The sequence below is a fragment of the Silene latifolia genome, chromosome Y (assembly GCF_048544455.1).
Source record: "Silene latifolia isolate original U9 population chromosome Y, ASM4854445v1, whole genome shotgun sequence".
In the NCBI taxonomy this organism is placed as follows: Eukaryota; Viridiplantae; Streptophyta; class Magnoliopsida; order Caryophyllales; family Caryophyllaceae; genus Silene; species Silene latifolia.
The window spans coordinates 228,865,048-228,879,960 of record NC_133538.1 but is presented as its reverse complement, the minus strand read 5'-3'; the positions used below and the strand labels follow the sequence as shown (position 1 = coordinate 228,879,960).

The window sequence follows — 14,913 nt, the reverse complement described above, 5'->3', positions numbered from 1 at the left end:
GGCAGCACTACGGAATGCTGCCATTGCTGACGGTAAGCTCAAGTACTTAAGTGAGCCAATACCGGTCAAACCAGCCCCCAATGCAGGAGTTAACGAGTCACTTGCTTATAGTGATTTCGTCATGGAAGCGGGTCCGATAAAGAACGTACTCATCTTTGCAATGGAAACCAATTTATAGAGACGCTTCATTGCCCAGGGTGCAAACAAGATTTTCACCACGCTCACTAACGAGTTCTTAAAAGCACCGAGAATCGTTACTTATGAGCATACCTGTCGCTTCTTTGATGCGAAACTCCAGAAGGGCCAACCGGTTAGCCCACACATTCTTAACATGATTGAGAATGTCGAGAAATTGGAGGCACTTGATTGCAAAATTAGTTAGAGCATTGTCATTGACCGAATGCTTTATTCTCTTCATGATGGTTTTGCCCTTTTAAGGGCGAACTACTACATGAATGACTTAAAGAAAAGTCCTCATGAGCTACACTCACTTCTCATACAGACCGAGAAGGATATGAAATTGAGTGGGAGCATGAAGCAGGATGTTCTCACGATTTCCAACAAGAATAAAGGTAAGGGCAAAGCTCCAGGCGACCTAACTGTAGGTAAGCCAAAGTTCAAGAAGCCAGGAAACGGTAAGAGTGGGCCTGGTGAGACTAGTGACTCACAGGGCAAGGCAAAGAGCAAGGGCGATGACATTGAGTGCCACCATTGTCACAAGACTAGACATTGGAGGAGGAACTGTCCCGTGTACCGTGAGGACATAAAAGCAAGCCGCGTCACTCATGTTGGTATGTCATCTTATATTCATATTATTGAGATCAACCATGCAAGTTTCGGAACTTGGGTACTTGATACTGGTTGTGGTTCTCATCTGTGTAATCATTTGCAGGGCCAAAGAAACATCACACCTCTCGGAAAGGGTGATGTGGACCTGCGAGTCGGGAAAAGAGCTAGAGTTGCTGCAGTCTCGAAGGGAACATATGTAATCCAACTCCCTAGTGGTTTTGAGTTATTTTTAAATAATTGTTACTATGTACCCAGTTTGTCTAAGAACATTATTTCAGTTTCCGTACTTGATAAGGACGGTTTTTCATTTTTAATAAAGGATAATATCTGTATTTTCTCTTTCAATGAAATGATTTATGGCAAAGCAGTTTCCATGAATTGATTTTACATCTTAGATCAAACCACAGAAATATTACACGTGAATATATGTGCATGACCAAAAACCTCCACAACAGCAGCAGCAGCAAACATATGTGCCTCCACACAAACAACCATATCAAAAACCTCCGTATATTCCTCAGCAGCAGCAACAATCCCAATATTCCGAGTTCACTGAGTTGAAGAACTTATTGTTGAAGGAGTCCCAAGCTAGAGAGGCTAGGATAAAGATGCTAGAGAGCCAAATTGCTCAATTGGCTAGCAAGAGTACCACTCGAGCTCCGGGACACTTATCGACTTAAACTGACCAGAAAGAGACCATAAATGCCATAACATTGAGGAGTGGGTCTACCCTGGAGGGGTCTGCTATGGTCTAGGATGATGCTGCAAAAGATGAGGCAAAACCGAGTCAAAACAAAGCTGGAATGAGCAAAGGAAAGAAAAAGGCGTCTACCAGGTATATCAGTCGATCGACTAATATACCCGGTCGATCGACTGAAGTGCGGGTTATAGGAGCTTCTGATCCTGTTCAACTCAGTCGATCGACTGACATCATTGGTCGATCGACTGAGATCGCTGCTGATAGTGAGATTTTTCGTCCTCTAATGCCCGGCAACTTGAGGGATCATTTGTTTCGGGGTACGACAACCCCGAAAATATTGGCGAAAGACCAGAATGCTGATGGGTCAGTCCCGGCTTCGAAGTACGACCCGATGTCGATCAATGGTTCACATTTACGACTGTCTGAAGAGGGTTCAAGCTTCAACAAGGAGAAAGTAGTGGACTTCCAGCCTAAGTCCACGTATACCGGCATGCGTGATTTAGAGGAGAGGGCTAAGCTACTTCTTACAGCCCCATATCCGGAAAGACTAGTGCCGACGAAGGAACAGGTATCTTTTAACAAATTTGAAAAAGTTATTCGTAGCTTGAATGTACAAGTGCCTTTCCTTGAGTTAGTTAATCAAGTTCCTGCCTATACTAAATTCATGAAACAACTCTTGTCTAAGAAAAAGTCACTTGAAAATGTGCATACTGTCGCATTAACCAAAGACTCATGCTCTTATTTGTCTCACACTGCACCCCATAAGCTAGAGGACCCGGGTAGCTTTTCTGTTCCTTGCAATATAGGTACCTTCTCTATTGAGAAGGCATTATGTGACCTAGGAGCTAGCATTAGTGTAATGCCCCTGAGTCTTGCTAGGAAGCTCAAATTGACTAGGTTCGCAGTGACAGACATGACATTAAAGATGGCTGACCGATCTACGGTCCAGCCAATAGGAGTCTTAGAGGACATCCCTGTCCAAATAGGGAAGTTTTTCTTCCCCTTTGACTTCGTTGTACTTGACATGCCTGAGGATGCCCATATTCCCATTATTTTGGGTAGGCCATTTCTGCACACTGCTGGTGCAGTCATAGATGTCGGTCTAGGAACCTTGACTTTTAAAGTAGGCAAACATTCTATTGTCTTTGCCCAACCTGCTAAGAAAAAAGACCCCATGTGGCCTGTGACTTGTAACACGGTTTCTGACAAGAAATCGTACTTTGTGCTTCCTGATATGCCTATCTCTACTTCTATTCCTGTTGTAACCCCTCCGCCCCAGATTGGGAGCAAATTGGAGGAAGATTTGTCTATTTCTGATATCGCAGGAGCTGGTTTGGGGAAGGAAGAACTGCAAGTCACTCTAGCTGCGAAGAAGCCAATCATTTCACGAGGAGGTCTTGGTTGCCTTAGCTATGCCACCGATGAGGAAGTTGATGACCAGCCAGTCAAAGTAACAGAGTCCGACTTGGACTTTGATGAGCAAGAAGATGTCATTGACTGGGGAGATGATGAAAGTGTTGATCCGTTGAGTTTAGCTGACGTGGAAGTTAAGAAGGGTGCAGCTGAGAAGATAAGCACCGTTGAGGCTACCTCTAGTAGCCAGAAGCCGACGAAGTGGGCCATTCCGTGGCCGTTCTTGATCAACTACTAGTTAATCGCATGTTTTCCAAACATTTTATTTGCTTTTGTTAGACACTTTTTATTGTTTTTGTGTGCGCGAAACTTCGCATTTTATTTTGCTTGCTTAGGATTTTATACGCTTTAAACTTTACTTTCGGTTTTGCACAATTTTGGGCGCATATTATTGTGCATTTGCAGGTTTTTAGACCTCCTTAGCTCAAGTAATCGAGCAAATACGAAGAAATAAGAAGTTACAGCAGTATTTTCAGTCGATGGACTGGCCTGAGTGGTCGATCGACTGGTCTGTAGTTTCCAGGAGCTACTGTTCCTTTCACCTCGGTCGATCGACTGAGTGGTGTGGTCGATCGACCGACCTGCACTGATGTACCTGTTTACGACCTCTCCCCTGCTGTGTTTGGTCGATTTGCGGAATTGAGGGAGTTTTCTACTCCACTTTATCTTCCGTCACTATTTATTTCTTCTATTTTTCTCAATTTTACACATAATACCGCTTCATTATTGTCTTTCTCGATTTTATGCGTGGTACTTTGTTTGTCTTTTCTGATACTTATTAGTAGCACTGCTGGCTACTGAAACCTCCTAGCTCACGCTGGTTTGGGGAGGTTTCCTTTGCTGCGCTTAAAGTCTTGTGAGTTTCTAAATCTTTAGTTCATGTCATTTTCATTTGTTTATTTTCTCGCAAATTCCCATTTCTCTTTTCTTCATTACATGATTTTGCACAATGGGGACATTGTGCGATTTGGTTTGGGGAAGGGTTTTGCGTCGCATATCATTTGCTTGCATTCACGTTTACATTTTGTTTTGCATTGTTTATTTCATTTCTCATATATTCAAAAATCCAAAAAAATTGAAAAATTTCAAAACATTCAAATAAAATGCATGTTTATTTTAGCATATAGGTCGAGTCGGAACGGTAGTATTTCCATGATGACATTGCATTTGCATTTGTTTATGCCTTAGCCTTTCTTTATTAACATGTTATTAGTAGAATCGTATAAGTGCATATCTACGAGTTTTCGTTAATTTATTTGCTGAACTTGAGACTTGACTTCGAAAATTGGCAAACTACATCATATTTCTGAGATTTAGAGCCTATGACCAGTTTATCTAGGATGTGAGTAGTTACTCCTTATGAGACATGTTACATAAATGTGCATAAATATGAACTTAATCTGCTTAATACCTGTATGCATTCGGTTTGTGGTTTGTTGACACATGTGGTAGAGGTTTCCCTTTATTCGTTTTGCCCATGAACTCCACACTGCCAAAAATATCCTTTTTGTCCCATTTACTACATCCTACATTTAGTCTGTCCTTTGTCAAGCTAGTAGTCCGTGTTCTTGGGATTGTTACTTAGTTTTTGGTAGCATTTGCTCTCATTTGAGATGTTATTGGGAGAATGAAAAGAAAGAAAAAAAAGAACTGAAAAAGTGAACAAAAAAGAAGTGAAAAAATGATTCATAGAAAAGAAAAAAAAGAGTTCTGTACTGTTGAAGCGGTCGATCGACTGGCATCATAGGTCGATCGACTGAGGTTCGAGAAAAAGAAAGAATCAATTTCGCATAATTCAAGCCTTTATCTTATGGCGATTTTTGCTCCCATGTATTATTCATATCTATTGGGGGGTTAGTTGATTACTTTTATACCTGGAGATTGTGAGATTTGTGCTTGCTATAGCACTGTTTCAGTTGTTTTTGAGCAAGAAGTTGGATGTTGCCCTATGGTTCCGTTTTGGTACTAGCTTGATCACCTGTACCTCCACTTTTCCATAAATGTTTTGCCTCTTCTTACCCATACCTCACATATCCCATATATACCTCGGCATGTGTCATGGTCTTTTGTTGGTTGGAATTCGTATGTACGGTTGTAGAGATTGTTTTCATATTAGATTGCAGGCATGTTCTTATAGGTCGTAGTTAGGTGAGTGTCACTACAAATGAATTCTTTCTATCTTTACATTATTCACCTGTGCTCATGAGTGATTTGAGCGATCCGTGAGAGTCCAATTTGATAAGTCTCTTTGGTTGACGGCCCAGCGGTTTTTAACGACTACATAACTCGTTTGCATGATTCGCATTGCTAATTGATTGTTAGTTATTGCATTAAATTGGTTTAGGCTTTACATGTTGCATTTCGCTCTGAGATTGAACTCGTTCCATTAGGTCATTAGATCGAGTCTGGTTCTTGCTTGGGGACAAGCAAGGGTTTGGTTTGGGGAAGTTTGATGCGTGTCATTTATATGATGTTTTACATCGCATTTTACACGCATTTCAGAGCTCATTCATGTACTTAATGCTACATTTCTCCCTATTCTCGTCTACTTCCGTATTTTTTGTACATTATTGCAGAAATGTGAAGAATTCAACGGAAATTGAGCTAAATCCGTCCCCGAGTATCCTGCATTGCATTTGACGTGAAGTATTCGCTTAAGGAACGAGCTTGGTGCGCAATCCAAGGCTCAAAAGACAAATCCACGAGATTATGAAAGTCAAGTAGCAGCTAAAGCAGTCGATCGACCACTACCTTCAGTCGATCGACCACCACGCTCAGTCGATCGACCACATCGCTGCTTCAGACGAGAATTAAAAGATCGAGGAACTTGAAGCCCATTATGTTTAGGTTTTAGGAATTATGTTACGTATACTTTCTATATAACGTAACCTAGTTCGCCAGATACAATCATCCAGTTTTTATTCAGAAATTTACCAAGTTTTACATAGAGTTCTTTAGAAATAATTAGGGTTCAAGATTACTTTCGGTATTGAATACAATTCGCTTTGTCATTCGGCTTTGTTCTTTTCCTTCGCAATTCACACGGTATTCTCTGGTTTTATTCTGTTATTTTGTTTTCGTTCATAGTTATAGAATTGCTAGATCAGTTCCCAAGCCGAATTGCCATCTTTTGTTAATTGTTTATTTTACCGTTTCAAGCATGAATTCTTATGTCTATCTTATTAGTTTTATTGCTGTTATCGCCCTTAGCATGAGTAGCTAATTTATTCGTGCTAGGATGTAGGGGAATTATAGTGTAGGCGGCAATATAATGAACACGGCCTGAATCGCGTGTCAGTCGATCGACTGCCATACCTGGTCGATCGACTGACCACGTGAGGTTTTATTTTCGTTTTAATTGTTTTAATTATTTATTCGACGAATCGAGTGCACACGACTAGTTGAATACTTAATATATGACTGACCCATTAGATCGAGAGATAGGGACAGTTATTAGATAACCAATTAAAATGACTAAACTATGCTGAGATCGAAAGATAGGTAAAGTTTAGACCGTTAGTCACTTTTCAGGACGAAAGTTAGTATTAGTGATATTAGGGACATGTAGCGAGATCGAAAGATGCTATTTGTTAAGAGTGGACCGAGAGGACCTCTTTATTTCCCGCCTCATGTGTTTGATTTAGACCTGTTTAGTACGCTGGTGCCGAAACTATAACGAACCAACCATCCTAGTACCTCTTTTTATACGTACTTGATTTCATATATATCATTAGCTTACAATTCTTTTACTGCTATTAGTTGTTGACCAAATCCAATCAAACCCCCACCTTATTGTTACCTTAGACCGAATTTAAACAACTAGAAATTACGTCTGCCTCTCTGTGGTTCGACCCGACTGCCACTAGCTATAGTTTTAGTTGGAGATTATAAATTTATTTTTGACACTTCACGACGGGTATCATCAACAATGACAAAGTCCACCGGGATGAAAAGTTTCCCAACTCTTACGGGAACATCTTCCCATATCCCTAATGGTGTCTTCGTCGATCTATCGGCCATTTGGAGTGTGATATTGGTGCATTTATGCTCTCCCATCCCTAACCTTTTACTCACCGAGTACGACATAACACTCACACTAGCCCCTAGATCACATAAGGCTTTGTTGATCGTGGTGTCGCCAATGGTACACGGTATTGAGAAGCTTCCCGGATCTCTGAGTTTTGGAGGTGAAATCCCTTGAAGTATTGCACTACTCACCTTAGTGAAGGCGATAGTCTCAAGCTTCCGGATTGACTTCTTTTTCGTGAGGATGTCTTTCATGTATTTTGCATAGGCCGGCACGTGATTGATTAATTCCGTGAAAGGAATCGAGACTTCTAAATTTTTCACAATCTCCATGAACTTTCCAAGTTGGTCATCAAATTTGGGCTTGGCTTGACGTCTTGGAAAAGGAAGTCTAATCACAATGGGCTCCTTCTCCTTCGCCTTGTCTTCATTTTTATTTGAAACTTCTTCTTTTGATGGTTCTCCATCCTTGGAGTTTTGCACAATTTCTTCTTTGTCACTAGCTTCCACAACTTCATCCTCAACTTGATCCTTTGGTGCTTCATATCTTGTACCACTTCTCAAGTGAATGGCACTAACCGTTTCATGTCTTGGGGGATTACTTTGAGGTGGTAATTGCCCCTTTTCTTTTGTGAGTTTGAAGATGCTAGTTGAGTCAATTGGGTTTCCAACATTTTGGTGTGGGCTAGAATGTTGTTGATGGTGATCTCCTTTGCTTGACTATCCTTTTGCATTTGAGTGAAAAACTCTTGTTGATTCTTTTGCATTTGGAGGACCGCTTTTTGAACATCAAAACCTTGGTCATTTTGTTGATTTTGGTAACCTTGGTTTTGGTTGTAAAAAGGTCTTTGATTTTGGTTTCTCATGGAAGGTGGGGTGTATGTTGGTTGAGGGTTTTGAACATTTTGGCTTTTGTATAAGAGATTTGGGTGGAATTTGGTGTTCTCATTGTAATAGATTGAATAAGGGGTACCACAATTGTATGCTTGAAAAGCATTCACTTGTTCATTTGTTCCCCTACATTCACTTTGGTCATGTCCCAAAGTTCCACAATTCTCACATATCCCACTTGGGATTGATGAAGATGCCGTCATGGCATTAACAAGATGCTTTGGTGATTTTGAGGCTTCTTCAAGTCTAGTCATAGCTTTTTAAAACTTCAAATTGATGGTATCAATGTGAGCACTAAGTTGAGCACCTAATTGAGTAATGGAGTCCACTTCATGCTTTCCTCCTCTAGTATCCTTACGAGGTCTACTATATTGTGAGTTATGGACTGCCATTTCCTCAATTTTGTTCTAAGTTTGATTGTCATCAACTTCGGTGAACATTCCATTTGATCCCATGTTGAGAATGTTCCTTGAGTCCTCATAAAGACCGTTCCAAAATTGTTGTACCAAGAACCACTCGCTAAGTCCATGATGAGGACATGAGCGGCAAATTCCTTTGAATCGCTCCCAAGCTTCATACAAAGATTCTTCATCTCTTTGCTTAAAACCCATGATTTGAGCTCTTAGCATGTTAGTTTTTTCCGGTGGATAGAACTTTTTGTAGAAAGTTAGAGCCAATTTCTTCCAAGAATCAATTCTGAGAGTAGCTTTATCAAGGCCTTTCAACCATTGTTTCGCGGTGCCAATTAGAGAAAAAGGAAATAAGACCCATCGAATTTGGTCTTGAGTTACACCGGTTTGAGATATCGCATCACAATAGTCACAAAAAGTCTCCATGTGAGAGTCAGGGACTTCACTAGGCATCCCCCCAAATTGGCTTCTTTCGATCAATTGGATAAATGCGGATTTGGCAATGAAATTTCCGGTTAAGTGTTGTGGTGTGGGAGTACCATTGGGTAGATTCTCCTTGGTTGGTACGGAATGTGATGAAAATTTAGGCATTGTGGGTTGATTTTGTTTGGATTTTGTGTTGGGTTCTCCTCACCTTCTCTTGAAAAAGGGTTGATGAACTCAATAGTATTTAGTTGAATATCTACAACCTCACCAATACCTCTCAAAGTTCTCCTAGCAAGTCTTCTATTGGTTGTCAAAGTCCTTTCAATTTCGTGATCAAAGGGTAACAAGTTACCTTGTGATCTTCGAGACATGCAAAATATCAAACAACTAGAAAACAATTAGAACAAACCTTGAGGAGTTTTACTTCCCCAAGGCAAAGAAAGACACAACTAATAACAATATAAGAAAATCTAAATCAAGTTAACACCGTCCCCGGCAATAGCGCCATTTTTGGTCGGACTCTCGAGGAGGTTTAGTTTTCGGTACTTGTCGTTAGGAGCACCTAGAGCAAAACACAATTTATAACTTCACAAACAACTCTACCATTTGTAAAGAGGTAAGTAAAGGTCGTATCCCAAGGGACGGTAATTGAGATGAGATTTTCAATTGCAACTAGTGGTGTCTAAGGGTGTCACAATTTGGGGTTTGAAGTTGAAGATCACTAAACTAAATAGCAATAAAAGTAAACTAGCAAGATGAATTGAAAGGGATGTAAACAATTGATAAAAGGCACTAGGGTGTCATGGGGTCATAGGGGGTTCATGGGAATTGATCATACAAACATATTCTCAAATTATAAGCAAGCAATTATTGTTGTGATGGATCGAGTTGGTTTATATCTTACAATCCTAGGAAAGTTTGGGTCCCGGAGCCGAATCGATTAGATTGTACAACACCTACAAGTCGACTTAATCTTCCCTACTCAACTACATGCATGTTCTAATGAGACTCGAGTTGGTTTATGTCTTACAAGTCTCATTGAAAAGATAGGTGATGGATAAAAAATGCAAGGATTCATAGGCTCGCGTTTCATCAAACATAACATGTGCATAAGTTGAGATTACAACAAGCAAGCAAATAAACTATGAAAACATATTAATTTAAGCATGAATCATCCCCCATGTTGGTTTCCCCTAATTAAGCATTAACCCTAGCTAAGGAAACTACTCACCCATTATCATGTTGAATATGCTAGCAAGGTGGTCAATCATACCAACAAAGTAAAACATGATGAATAAATGAAAGTGATTAACAATAATTAAAAAGGGATTAAGAGAATTATACCTACTAATGATTCCAATAATAAAGCAAAGAATAATAGAAGTACTTGATGATAGATTGGAAGGTTGTCAATCTCCCAATAATAACCCAAATAGTCTTCAATTACCCAAAACAATGGATGAACAAGAGAGAGATTAAGGAAATAAAACTTGTATTAAAACTTGATTAAATGTTGATTACAAGATTAAAGAGTGATTTGATTGATATTAACTACACTAAAGATTGCTAAGAAGAACATGCTCTTCTAATTAGACTAATGGGGTATTTATAGTGGGGATTAGTTACATAAATTAGGGTTTACTAAGGGCTTAAATGACGATTAAGTCCTTGAGGAATCGCCGGTCTCTAGGGAGACTCCGGTCTCCTTTTCGCCGGTCTTAGAAAAATATGCGCATCCTTCCTTGAAGCTTGTAGAAGACGAAAAGGCTGTGAGGGAATCCGGGCGTCCAGGGCACGGGACGGGCGGATTTGGGTATTTCTGGACGGGCGTCCAGAAGGGGAAGACGGGCGGATTCTAGGCGTTTTGCACGGGCGTCTTGTGGAGGAAGACGCTCGGATTGTGGGTGATGGACGGGCGTCTTGAGGACAATCCGCTCGGGCGAATTCTAGGTGTTTTGGACGGGCGTCCACTGGGGGAAGACGCTCGGATTGTACCTCTTGGACGGGCGTCTTGTGGATAATCCGCTCGGATTGTCTTACAGCTACTTTCCTTCTTCTTTTCTTCCATTTTCTTCATAAAATCCTTGGGGATTTCCTCGGGATGCAAGGATCTTTTCTCATCATTTCCCATCTACTATAGTATGTACAAAGGCCTTCTAATCTTGTCTTCTCTTTGATGCTTAGTCATTGAATTCAATCAATTTAGCCTCATTTTGCCATGAAAATGCAAGGTTTGCACTCCTTTCCTACCAAGGACACAAAACCTCAAAGAATATGCAAAACAAAGGACTAATGACAATAAATGACCCAAATATGCACTAAAAAGCATGGGAACAAAGCTAATTCGGGGACTAAATATGCTCTAATTATGGTCACATCAGTTATTAACAAAACCCGGCTAAAATAACCCGTAAGACTCACTTACTCGATCGAGTGCCCCTTACTCGATTGAGTGCCCAACATATATACTCGATCGAGTACCCATCAGGTAGCCTACTACTTCGTATAAAACATACTTACTCGACAAAGTAAGCTCCACTCGATAGAGTACCCATAGACATAGAAAACCGTAGCATTACAGTCTTCCCTCCTTAAAAAGAACTTCATCCCCGAAGTTCAACCCGTACTCAAAAACAAACATACCCACTCGACCATGACGCAACAACACAACAAAGACTCAAAAAAAACCTCAACCACAACTTATACTGACTCAAAACCACCTATCTCCACATTAAGGCTCACGATATCGTATCCACCACATTATAGTCTGTCGACACTAACTCCATACATTACCAAATACCATCCACCAAAGCCGCTAGCTTCGTCTCACTAACATATTATCCACTAGAAAAATTCATTATTAAGACACTCATAAACATCAAACGGAATGTTACATTCTACCACCCTTAAAAAGAACTTCGTCCTCGAAGTTTACTCCCACTCATAACATCATCATCCAACTTTCAACACTATCGAACTCATAAACATCATCATCTAACTGTCAACACTATCGAAGTATTCCCACACTCCTTAACATCACACTACTACAAGCACGGCCATGACCTTTTAACAATATCCACCACAATACAAATCCATTCTTTATTCTCCATCAACACTCAAACTTCCAAATCTACTACAACATGTACAACCATTAAACTCTCTTTGTCGCATCCTACTCCTCTTAAGATAAATGTTACGTCCTCTTAACTCACTAATACTAAATCCTTTGCTATACTTCCCAAAATCCTCATCACCACCCCATGTCAACGATAACCGACTATAACCTCAACACCTATAACCATTCCTATATCCAGGTCTCTCTTCCTCTAACAATTCCCATACCTCAATTCATTCGGCACACCACCTAACCTATACCACAAAATCCTTAGCATAACCAATACTCCAACTCTTCCATATTACCACAAAATGACATACCTCTCTAAAGAAAACACCTATCACCAAAATCATACTCACGGTCCACACTTGTTACACACACTCACACTAGATCCTCAAGTTCTTTTCTTTTATTGTCGTAAAATTCATCCATAACGTAACATTATACTAATTCCCAACCCTCTATACTCACTGTCTCAATAAAACATTATGAATCACCAGTAGCATCCAGATCAATACAACACATGTTCTACAAATCACTTACCATGACTATGTCAAACAATGCCTCCTCTAAAAGAAAATTACAAGTACTCCAACAACCTCTCACAACTATGCCCCATTAACAGAATATCACAATACCATGACAACCATGACCACATGTGTAACTCTCTTCCATATCATAGACTACCCTCACTCCCAAGCCACAACTAGTAAGAAACATCAATAAACAAAAAAACCGTCTATATGTCCAACCGAAACTCACAGGAAGCAGCAGCAAACAAAACAACAACCTATATAACTGGTCTGCACTTTTGAAAACTCGTATCGTAATCATCCCTCTTACTCCACCACAACCGATGATGGCATTGTAACACCGATACCAAAAGCCGCACCGCAAGGCAAAAATACCCACATCACATCACGAAGTACTGTGCCCAGATCACCATCCGAGGCATAACAGCCACATCGATAGTTATCGCAACTTACACAATTCCCATAAACACTGACTCAGTATAACTTCCCTGACAAGAAAACTACTAAAAACCGCTTTACTAGGTCACAACGCAATATATTACACGGAATAAACAGACAAGAACCCAATGAATATCATCCATACCATTTCACGGAAATAACATATATCATGAATACGCATACAAGTATAACTAGCCATGCCAGATCACCCAAACTATCACTTTTGAATATCATTCCATTAGGTTACCGTACCCAACGTATATTACAGAACATTCAGATAACATCTTTATAAGTATCACACTATACCACTTCTTGTGAGGTGAGAACCTCATACAATCATTTATACACATTGTAGACCCGTAATCACAACCAACTAGTCAATCCCGATCACATAAGTTACCACTTGATAAAGGTTACCTCTCGCACAGGCTTAACTCGTATGCCCCTCATGACACATTCTCCAATTCGCATAACCATCACCTCCTGCCAAATATAACCATACCGCTAATACTCAACTACTAGCAACCGTCTCCTATAACCACATCTTATACTCCCTCACAACCATACATATCAATCCAGTCTCTACAAAATCAACTTCTTTAGAATTGCTATCTTTCCTGCTTAACATCACCTAAACAACAAGTGACAACACCTCAACACAACCACCGTTCGTATATCAAAACTCTTACACTCATCCCTAAATATCACGGTTTCATTCCCATCTTCGGTTAGCATCCCAAATGACGAACTTCAAACCCATAAACAAAATTTACCTGAACATTCATCCCAATTCTGTCTTTAATTGTATCGCCACCTAACTCACCGCCAAAATCTCATATCATGCAAATACTCTACCAACCTTTACTCCCCTTAATTCCTCCAAACTCATAGCCAACATGTTGTCCTGAAACTCTTATATAACCCTTAACTCTCATCCTCTCATGATGCTATCACACATTTCTATGATTCCTTACTTTCATGTTTCTTAACTCCGGTCAACGTTCTCTTAGTTTACTCCCCTCATTCTTTTCCTTTTCCAATCGACAAATTCAATTATTAGTTCATCTCTTTACTCCTTGTACCTAACTCTCTGGTAGTCCGGTTACCTTTTCGTTGCTCCAAAACTCAAATTTCATTACTTCATATCGATACCTTCTCACTCTTTTTTACCATGGGTCCTCTCTCATCATTCTACTCACTCACACTTACCACTAATCAATCCACAAAATCATCGTTTACTGAGCAACTCACACTTTTTTTTTAGAAACCAAAACTCATCTCATACCGTTTTGCCCAAGGAAATCACACACTAGTTTCACCTCTCAATAAACCAAATTCCCAAACTGAATCTGTATCTACAAATCCACATCGCGACATGTCTCCATCTAAGTTCACTATATAGCACTCTCCTCCATCCCTCTATAACGACCTTTCATTACATATATTCTTAACCAACACAATCTAACCATCTCCATCCATAATTCCTTACACATCTCAAGTTGCTACTGTCCACATCCTTCCTTTCAATCTTTTCATTCTCACGTTCCGTAGACTTACATCACCCCCTTACCCATATTCACTTACTTTTACATTATTCAACACACCATCATATCACTCACCACATCTCACAAAACATGCTCCATGCCTCAATAAGCTTATTAACATCCCTTTTCTTTTCCCACTATCCATCACAACCACATATAACTCATGTCCTCCCCACCAAACTCATACCTATCATAAGGTGCTTCTCTTACATCATAAGATTGGGTAACTTATGCATCAAGACCAACACATATGTAAAACAATGCATAAAGAAGCAAAGTAACACTTTTGAATTAAACATAACATGCGATGAAGTCAAAAGATAAGTACATGACCCAAATTAGGGGTCACTACATCTACTGCAGCCTACTCGATCGAGTAGGTGAAGGTCAGAAGCACGTATAAGAAATCACCAGGGCTACTCGATCGAGTAAGGGTTACTCGATCGAGTAATAAGAGGTGCACTCGATCGAGTAAGGGCCACTCGATCGAGTACCCTACGCAGTTTGTAGCACTGTCCAATTTTTGTAAAATGATTATATCTCAGTCGTTTCTTTGTCATTTTGGGCGTGTGACCTATCGTTAGAATCATAACAGAACAAGATATCACCTCTAATTAGAATCACATTA

At 40.0% G+C, this 14,913-nt stretch overlaps 1 non-coding gene across 1 annotated transcript; it reads left to right on the top strand.

Annotated features, from left to right (window-relative positions):
* Positions 1 to 8,341: 8,341 nt before the first annotated feature.
* On the top strand, positions 8,342 to 8,448 carry LOC141634687 (small nucleolar RNA R71). The gene has a single exon (XR_012539412.1). It is a non-coding gene; the product is annotated as a small nucleolar RNA R71 (small nucleolar RNA).
* The last annotated feature ends 6,465 nt before the right edge of the window (positions 8,449 to 14,913 follow it).